The sequence below is a fragment of the Aegilops tauschii genome, chromosome 7 (genome assembly GCF_002575655.3).
Source record: "Aegilops tauschii subsp. strangulata cultivar AL8/78 chromosome 7, Aet v6.0, whole genome shotgun sequence".
NCBI classification, from domain to species: Eukaryota; Viridiplantae; Streptophyta; class Magnoliopsida; order Poales; family Poaceae; genus Aegilops; species Aegilops tauschii.
The window spans coordinates 44,304,103-44,314,626 of record NC_053041.3 but is presented as its reverse complement, the minus strand read 5'-3'; the positions used below and the strand labels follow the sequence as shown (position 1 = coordinate 44,314,626).

Genomic DNA, 10,524 nt, shown 5'->3' with positions numbered 1-10,524 from the left:
CCATGTATCCAGTTGCCCACAATCATCCATACAGTTGTCTAAAACCATGTATCCAGTTTGCCCAATTCTCATGAACAGAAACATTACCAAGACCATAAATTGGCTGATATGTAAAGGTTTTAGATACCTTTCAAGTTTGTGTCGTAGAGATGCGTCAAGAACTTATCTCCTTGGGGTGGGATCCTTTTGGTATGATTGTAAATACTTGGCGAATAATCACAGGGGGGAAGCGTTGTGGAGCTAGTCATGGAGACATAACTTAAAACACAAAGTGTTTTTAGTGGATTAAATTTATTTATGAGCCTCCTCCAAAAATGAATATGTGTATATTTTTTTAGGTGCCATAGTTGCCTACAATCAGCCATACTGTTGCCTAAAACCATGTATCCAGTTGCCCACAATCATCCATATAGTTGTCTAGAACCATGTATCCAGTTGCCCAATCCTCATGAACAAAAACATTACCAAGACCATAATTTGGCTTATATGTAAAGGTTTCAGATACCTTTCAAGTTTGTGTCGTAGAGATGCGTCAAGAACTTATGTCCTCGGGATGGGATCCCTTGGTATGATCGTAAATACTTGGCAAATAATCATAGAGGGGGAGCGGTGTGGAGCTGGTCATGGGGACATAACTAAAACTGCGAAGTGTTTTTAGTGGATTAGTTTATTTATGAGCCTCCTCCAAAAATGAATATGTGTATATTTTTAATCTGTTTTTCAGGTGTCATAGTTGCCTACAATCAGCCATACTGTTGACTAAAACCATGTATCCAGTTGCCCACAATCAATCATACTGTTGCCTAAAACCATGTATCCAGTTGCCCACAATCAACCATACAATTGTCTAAAACCATGTATTCAGTTGCCCAATCCTTATGAACACCAAGACCATAATTTGGCTTATATGTAAAGGTTTTAGATACCTTTCAAGTTTGTGTCGTAGAGATGCGTCAAAAACTTATCTCCTCGAGATGGGATCCCTTGGTATGATCGTAAATACTTGGCGACTAATCATAGAAGGGGAGCATGGTGGAGTTGGTCATGGGGACATAACTAAAACCGCGAAGTGTTTTTAGAGGATTAAATTTATCTGTGAACTCTACAAAAATGAACATGCGTATGTTCTTTATCCCCTTTTCAGGCGTCATAGTTGCCCACAATCACCTATACTGTTGCCTAAAACTAACTATCCAGTTGCCCACAATCAACCATACAATTTGCCTAAAACCATGTATCCAGTTGCCCAACCCTCATGAAAAGAAAACTGGTCAGGTTTACTAGATGGAGATATGAGGCACATGACTATGTGTGTGTGTGTGTGTTTTCTCCTCTGCTACTGCCTAGGTGCCCAAGAAAAACTGTGGAGTTCTTTATGCATGGACTACAGATGAGTTGCCTGGTGAGCTTCGTCTTTTCTACATGTGGTCGCTTTATCTATATACCAAGTCAGACTGGGGCTACATATGAGTTGTCTGATAAATGCATTGCAGTTGCACAGAAACACCGCAAAAATTATTGGCTTTTTTAAGTACAACTCAAGTGCATACAAGTCACCTAGTTGTTTTTCTTTTCTACCCCAACAAGCTCTGTTGGGTGAACATAGTCTTTTCTACATGTGTCTGCGTTTATCAATATTCAAAGTTGTTGTTGCCTCCTCCTTGTTACAACAGAAATGGTTGGCTCAGTGGGGACAACGTCTCCTCCTTTACGCGTCATCTAGTTTTGGACGTCGCGTTTGCTCGGGAGGGGCGGAGAAAGCATCATCAGACAACGGTCAGAGGTTGACCGCTAGGTTAGCATCTCCCATTTGTAGTGCGGATTCTTTGTCCATTGCGGGGACCTCAATTAGGAGGGCTGGATTTTTCTCCTCTTGTCGTCCGAGGAAACGTGATCCGACTCGATTCAGAGGGAGAAATGGACGCTGAGGGGCTCTAAGAACGCCCCCTCGTCGTTCGGCTTGGATCATTTCGGACATACGGACTTGTTCGAACAAATTAGATGACCGTCACTGGTTAAAAGTGTCTAGAGAGGCCGATCCCGATATTTGGGCGATTTGGTGATCCACGTTGGAGTTGTCCTTATGATAAGCGACTTAGAGGTGTAGTTAGTCAATTGATAGTCATGGTACCAACTTGTAGTCATCCGCTGATATGTAGTCATACTACGGAAAAAAATGAGTTGCTTTCCTGTAGCACTAAAGTTTCCTCTATAGGACACAAAGTTGCTCGGAAAAAAAGTTCGTCGAAACCTACTCATACGGGATCTAGATTTGAAGAACTCATCGCGAGAAACCCAACGGTGAAAACGGATTTGAATGTCGACACCCGAATCAAAAGTTACAACTTTTTAAAGTTTTTGATCCGTAATAAATACGGGTGGGATATATAACGTGAGCATATGGAACCTGATGTTTTCCTTTTCTAGGTGTTCCTGCGGGAGCGTGGATGCTCTTTCCTATTATGGGGGAGTGCTTGCTCCCCCGTCCGGGCGCTCGGGCGCCGCCTAGTCGGGTCCTTTGTTGAGTGAGTAGCGAAGGGACATGTAGCATTTTGTTTTGGGGAATGCATATGCTTTACTACATTTCACTTTTTTTTGCTTTACTAAATTTCAAGCACTAGCAAGCTGAGTGAGTAGTTCGGGTTTAGTCCATGGGCCGTTAGAAGGCCCAGTAGGGAGCGAAGTAGAAAGGGCTCGGGTATCGCTCTCCATCCTCCCCTTCGGCTTGCTAGCTCCGCCGTCCCATGCCACCCGCAGATCGGAGCCACGCCATCGGTGAATGCACTCTGCTGCTGTCGTTCCTATTCGCCACCTCTCCTTTCCTCGCCGCTTCTTCTTCCCCATTCGTGACCTCTCGCTATCGCGCCACCATGGATTGCCGCTTCTTGGCGTGGGGCAAGCAGGAGACGGGAGATGAGAGGAACTCCAATGCGTCGACATAATTCGTGTCAGTTTAGATTGAAACGGACAGAAAAATCAGGCAAACATAGCGAATCAAACGGACGCGCGTCCGCTTTTTGTCCACCACGCGACCCATTCCCGACCCAAATTTAGGTCTTGCTTGCGTCGACGCGGACACGAAACGGACGCCCGCGACGCCCGCCTACTCCTCTCCCTGGCCCGCCAATCGGCGGCATAGCCACTGCCATTTCCCTCTCTTTCCCAAAGAACTACCGCTCGCTCGTGCTCCCGGCCACTCGCCATGGACGACGCGCTGACCCTCGACGTCGATGCTGGCCTCGCCTCCGCGCAAGGCAAGCCCCGCGGCACTCGCAAGGCGGCGGCGCCGACCAAGAAGAAGCCATTGACGGACGAGCGGCGGACTATGCATTCGGTCAAGAGGAAGGGGTGGAAGCACGTGCAAGAACGCAAGCTCGAATCCGCGTCCGCCGCCGCCCTGGCCGCCGCCGCACAGCAAGAGGAAAACATTGCCAGAGTTGCTGCGACAACGAGGGAGGCCCTACACTACCTAGGATTAAACCAAGGCCAGCACGGGCTCGTCGGCCTTTCCTCGTTTGCCGTTGCCAGAGTCGCCGTGCTCGTCCACCACGCCGCCGATGCCCGGCTTCCATCCGTACCTGCAAACCTCCCGTTTTTCGTGGAGTGCTCGCCGGAGGTGAGCGTGGTCGCGCCGACCACGCGCGCGCCCATGGCCATCGAGGAAGCGCCCGTGGGAGATCCCAGCCGACATGCATCCCGACACCCGCAACCTGTTCGGCAAAATGCCGGACGAACGACGAGATGGTCAACCGTTCATCATCGAGAACATCAACTTCGAAGGCAGTACGGGGGGCGCGACCTTTGATCTCGATGAGACCCAAACCAAGACGGACGAGGCCCCTTCATGGCCGGCCACGAGGACATGGCCGGCACCTTTGATCCAGGCCATGGAGGCATGGCCGACCCCTTCGCGCAAGGCCAAGATGGCATGGGCGGCACTTCCCCGCAAGACCACGAATTTCCGGAGGACTACGACCTAGAAGAAGAAGATGAAGTGGACATCAACAGGGAGTCTATGTTTTTTGAAGATGAGCTCGCCACCCAAGCCAATGCAAATAAGAAGCGCCAAAGCATTCAAGCGAACGCATACACAAAGGATGAGGACAAGCTCTTTTTTGAATGTTGGAGCGACATTGGACAAGACCCCAAGGTCAGCGCCGAGCAAAAGGCATCAACCTTTTGGCTACGTGTTCATCGCGAATATCCTGAACGTAAGAAGTTCACGCCGTACAAGATCGATAGCAAGCGTGGGTGGGTGTCCCTCTTGAAGCGTTGGAGGGTGATACAACAAGAATGCAACAATTTTGGTGCCACCCTTGAGAGCATCGAGGGACGTCCCGTGAGGGCCTCGGCATTAAGGACATGGTATACATGTGTCCATCTTCGTCTCCTTTGTTTCTTGTCCATTTTCCCATATGCTTGCTGGTCCGTTTGCCCATATGCTTGCATGCTCTTCATTTGTAGGCATCTCAAGCTTTGAAAGATTTCAAGGCCCAACATGGGAACAAGTCGTTCAACCTCAACCATTGTTGGATGGTCATCAACAGGGATGAGAAGTTCAAGGCGCAATATGTCGCCATGAAGGTGTGTGGAGGGAAGGAGGACGTCGAGGATGACGAGGAAGAGAAGCCGCAGCCGAGGGGAAAGACCAACTCCAAGAAAGAGGACAATCGTGGTGCGGCGTTGATTGCCTTGCATGCAACATTGGAAGGCATGATGACCAAGAAGGACATAAGGGAGGAGAAGGGCCGGCAAGACAAAGAAGAGCAAATGAAGGCCTTCATGGTGATACAAAGGAAGAGGCTCGAGATGGAGGCGGAGAAGCAAGCCAAGAAGCTTGAGATGGAGGTGGAGAAGCAAATGAAGATGCTCAAAATCGAGGCCACTAATGCCAAGACCAAGGAAAAAGAAGTGGCGCTCGCTTGCAAGACGAAGGGGGTGGAGATCATGAAGGTGGACTTGAGCATGGTGTCCCCGAGGAAGAAACCTTCGTTCGAGAAGATGCAGACCGATATGCTCAAGTTCGATGACGAGTGATTATGGCGGAGAGCGCCATCTTTTTTTGTATGCCGGCAAGTGTGTCGGCAGGACCACGCTCGAGATGACGTGGTTGAACTCACGCCCCTTCTATGTGCTGGCATGTGTGCCAGCTGCTGGCAAGTGCGCTAGCATGAGCTGTATGGTGTTTTTTAGAAGGATGCATGTGTGTCAATCGCTGGCATGGCACCGGCATTAACTCTGGGCGATGGCATGGCCGCTAGCATGATCTATAGCCACAAGCCTTTTTATAATTCATAGGTTTTCTGCGCGTACGTGAATTGGGTCGGCCGGTTGGATGCATGGCCGAGCCAAACACAGAAGGGGGTGGACGACCTTACCCAAACGGACGAAAAATGGACAAAGCGCGTGTCCTTTTGGATCGGTGTGTTGGAGTTGCTCTGAGGTCAGCTGGCGGGTACGAGGATGGAGATGGAGATGACGCGTAGGCAGAGGAATTTCCCGGGGCCGGTGCTCTGCCGCGCGAGTCGTCGACCAGTGACCACTCCGGTAGGTGCGCTACTACTATACAATCTGTACTGCTGCCGGACAGCCGGGCTACGAATACATGCATAAACAGAATAGTGGGTAATAATAGAAATAAAGAAATGAACATACCTTTTTTTGTTGTTTGTGAGCCATTTTGGCTCCTCTTGCTGCGCTCATCGCCGACTAGTTCTAGCAATTCCATTTGCACATTGATAAATGGTAGTTATAATCGACGAAATCTGGATGCCATGCCTATGATAACAAAGCGCAAACTGAGGTACACTTCATTCTCCTTGCCTCTGCAGAAAGGGAAGAAATGCCAGAGAATGCCTAAACTCTAAAGGAAGTGGCGAAGCAACTGCTGAAGGTGGTTCTGAGAAGGTAATTACGTTTGTGCTCGGTGGTAGATTAAACTGGAAATTAGTTTTCACTAATTAATATGGAATGAAATCCTGTCCTCGCTTGAAGATTGGTGCTGAATCATGTACATATCAAGCAAATATTGGGATACATTGTTACCATTCATTTCAATTACCATCATATTTCTAGAAATCATCAATTTGATTTTCATTTGGCAATTAATAAATAAAAACTTGGAAGCTACTACAATTACTCGTGTGCATCTGACGTGAAACAATGAACAACTTTGACTTGATAATCTTTTGCACCATTTGATGTTCATGATTTGGGATTGTATTAATTGCACTTAATCCCTTGTTGTTAAACATCATGTTCAAGCGGATGACTTTTGCATATGTAGATTCAAGTAAATAAAATACTGTAGGTAACAATTCAACAAAAATTACAATGCTCTTTGCACCATGTGAGTATAAAGCCCTTGATTATATTATAAAAGTAATGCTTACTCCCTGGCACATATGAACCTTGAAATAAACAAAAATTTAGTTCTATCAAAGATAGACATGTGGCGGTGGATAGATTTCTCAAAGAATCAACCGTCTAGCACACTAGCCCTGGTAAACTACATGTAAAAGATAAAAAAATCGAGAAAACGCAAAAGACCTTTGTGTTTCATTGCATTGAAAGGATGGGGAAAAGTTACAGCCCTCCTAGGAGGTTAATTTTATAGTACATCATACAACTCAGTAGACATCCCAGGATTGGTGCAGAACAACCCACGGGCCTTGTGCCCCTGCCCTAGCCCTGCATCGGATCTCATCCTTGATCTTGTTGAGGAGCCTAGCAATGGAAGGCATCGCGTTGTAGAAGACACATTCACTGATTTGATAATTTAGCTGGACATAACGCCTATCATTGATTTGATGTCATTGGCGATATTCTTGGCATCTGCTGCAATACCAGCCAATCCTCTCCTTCCTAACCCAGCACAGTAGACCCCATTTTCACCTTTCCAATGATTCGGATATTCTTTGATGGGCAGTCCATTGCCATTTAACATGTTCTCACCATTCTGGGATAAAAAAACAACATGGAGCTTGTTAGCAGATTTAACAATTGTTGCACCAAGAAAACAAACTCAGACATATTCAAACATCGATGTTGTTACCTTGAGCCATATATTTGTTGTGCTTTTGTATCCAGTTGCAAACACAATCGCGTCAAATGATTTTTTTTTACTGCACCAAAATTCAACTATATAGCTCATGATCTTACTAATGCTCCCTTGTATCTATAGGAGATGAATATAATATTGATAACTTGGCATATGAAGACAACATCTGTTATGAAACTTATGTCATGTCAAGGATATACTTACTTTGATGATACCTTTTTTGATTAACCCAACAGTGCCAACATCAATAACAGCGGATCGGCCGGTTTCTGACTTGAGGATCATTGGACCCATTTTTGGCCTTCTAATGTGATACCTTGATAGGTCTCCAAATATTAAATTCGCCGCCATCACAAGGAGGTTATCCACTAAATTCAATGGAAGACGGCGAGCAAGTGTCATCCCCAACCGGATTAATTCCTTTGTCATTACATGAATCTGCAACAACAAAACATGTCACATCTCTTTTGAAGTCCTGCATCATAAAGTAAAATTTCATTGAATCATATTCTTTCAAGAGTTATTTTTTCGGTGTTCGTCTAATTGTTTAGTTGTTTGTGCATGTTATAAAACAGTCTATCACTCTATACCATGAAATACTTTCTATTAATAACTCTGAATAATTGCATCCTTCTTGTGGAGACTATAATAAGAAATTGCTATGTACCCACTGAAAATATATACTGCCCATACGGTGGGGGTGGGGGGATCCCCTAGTGTTTCCAGGCCAAAAAATATATATAATGTGTGTACATACCGGGCTTCGTATAATGATTGAAGTATTGGCACCATGGGCCGCAAGGTCATAAGCAAATTCCATTCCAGAGTTGCCAGATCCAACGACCAATACATTCATGCCAGAGTAGCTCTTTTCTGACTTGTAGCTTGAGGAGTGGATGACATCACCCGGGAAACTTTGCAGTCCGGGGATCATTGGAATATTCTCTGCACTATTCTCACCACTTGCCACAACAAGAAACTTTTCTGTGAACCTGACTATTGTGCTCTTTGCCATGTCATGTGCCGCGATGGACCAACATTTTCGCCATTGTCAAATGTGGATGACTCCAAACTAGTGAGATACTTGGGTTGAATGTTGAAACGCTCAACACAATCATCCAAGTACTTCACAAATAAGGTTTTTGGTATGTATGTTGGCGCATTTAGTGGGTATGACATGTGTGGCAACTCACAGAACTCCTTTGCAAGATGCATGTTGAGGCGATCGTAGGCGCGGCTGCGCCAAAGCGACGCGCTGCAACTTTCACGCTCGACAATGAGATAGGGAATTGAGAATTGGCTAAGGCATGCTGCTGTTGCAAGGCCTGCTGGCCCAGCGCCAACAATCAACACAACAACATTCTCCATTTCAAAGAGAAGAGTTGACAGAGTTGTGGGATGGTTGCAATTGTAGGCTGGAGTGTTTGCTTGTTTTCTTGATGAATCTTTGATGCATATGTGGGCATATATATACTGGTATGCTTCATGTGTCAATCTATTTAGAACTAGGAATGAAAAAGGTAAAGATTTATTGACACCTTATCCTGGTGTGTACTAGTATTCCATCTAAATATTGAAACGTTTGTGTGAAAGCATGTCCTGATACATTATAGGGGATACAGAATAGGCAGGAAACGCACTCTTGATCGATTGGTTTTTTTGGAAACTTATCAACTGGCTTTGCACACTGATTAATTTGTAACCACATCAGTTTGACACATTCAGCTGGTACTGACGGCATTCCACATATTCAGTTTAAACTGATGTATTTCTCAAGACATAGCCATCCAGGCAGCAACAACTTAAAACAAAAATTGCAGTAGAGCACCCTTGTTTCTGTCATATCCTTACATGAACAAGAACAGTACGAGCCAAGTAATAAGAAGGTTGTAAACCTGTACATGGGGAAATGTTAGGACATTGCAATTTCATCACGTAGATCTGGATCTGTCATGGGCAAGGCCATAACAATAGGTTCTGGTATTAGGATCAGTTGTGGAGCTAATATATTGTTGTGACATCAGCAATAGGTTGTTTACTACTTCCTCCAACCACGACAAGAATTATGGAACGGAGGGAGTAGTATATTAGGTACCTTGCATTCAAGCAACCATTTGAGTTGTCTCTTGCTCCTACCGTGGCTTTGGGGCATCCTGAAGCTTTTCTCGCCAAACAAGGAAAGAAAGCAGAGCCACCATCTGCTCTACAGTAGCATCTTTCAAAGTACCACTGAACATAAGTTCAGTCAATGTCAGTTCATCAGGAGCTGACCTCACATGGCACTTTGCCCTTCACTTCGAGAACATCACTGGTGACGTATCTGAAAGAAATAAGATACCCTGATAAGAATTTGTGAAACACAAAAGGTTGGGAACTGAAGCAACAGACAAATTCTTTAAATTCACACAGGAAACGGGCAACATTGGCTTTCATGTAATCACAATACAACAGCATTGCAATTTACAATGAGTATCTGTTAGATACATTTATAAGTTTCAAACGATAAAATAGTTGTGTCATCTGATTGTTTTCATTAGGTCCCCGCACAGAAAGATCATAAATTTGTTCTCCTGCAAATATCCCTGCAAGGAATACTTCCTAAGAATCCACGATGTGCAGTACAGAACAGCAAGGGCTTTGCTGTCAGAAACATCAGAATGTTATATTACCTACTTCACTCAATATTCCCTAACAAGAAAGTTCCCTTTGCAAGTTTCCAAGGAGCAAGCACTCCAAAGACTAACATAATTTTGGATGTGCTACCCCATCCTACGAAGAACTCATTCTTGAAAGCTAGAGCAGTTGAGACCCACTTTGTTTTCTCATGGACTTCATTTTGGCTGATATTTCTTGCTTGGCATGGTCAGCTTATATTGGATGCGAGAAGCATTACGATGTCATGCTTCTCAAATAAGCTCACATGCCCTTCGCCCTTCAGTTCGACAACACCCTCACTAGTGATGTATCGAAGATACAAGATACCCTGATAAACTATTTAAATCCAGGCAGACACATCTGACAACATCTTTCATATAGTCACCGTACAAACTAACTAGTGATGTGTATATATATATATATATATATATATATATATATATATATATATATATATATATATATATATATATATATATATATATATACATCACTACAGCCTACCAGTTAGTGATTATCCATTTCAGCAGAATAGGTGTGCTCTTCATTGTTCCTTTCCATTGGGTGCCCAAGAAGAACTTAATTTGGCTCTCCTGCAAACATCTAGAGGGGATACTTCCTAAGAATTCAAGATTTCGATGTCAGAAACATGAGAATGCTGTGCTGCCTAATTAACTCAATATTCTGTAACAAGAAAGTTCACATGCCCTTCGCCCTTCAGTTCGACAACACCCTCACTAGTGATGTATCGAAGATACAAGATACCCTGATAAACTATTTAAATCCAGGCAGACACATCTGACAACATC

The 10,524-nt window shown here is 44.6% G+C and overlaps 1 pseudogene; it reads right to left on the bottom strand.

Moving 5' to 3' along the window:
- Positions 1–6,778: 6,778 nt before the first annotated feature.
- LOC141026734 (probable indole-3-pyruvate monooxygenase YUCCA11) lies at positions 6,779–10,072 on the bottom strand (annotated as a pseudogene).
- Between the last annotated feature and the right edge of the window lie 452 nt (positions 10,073–10,524).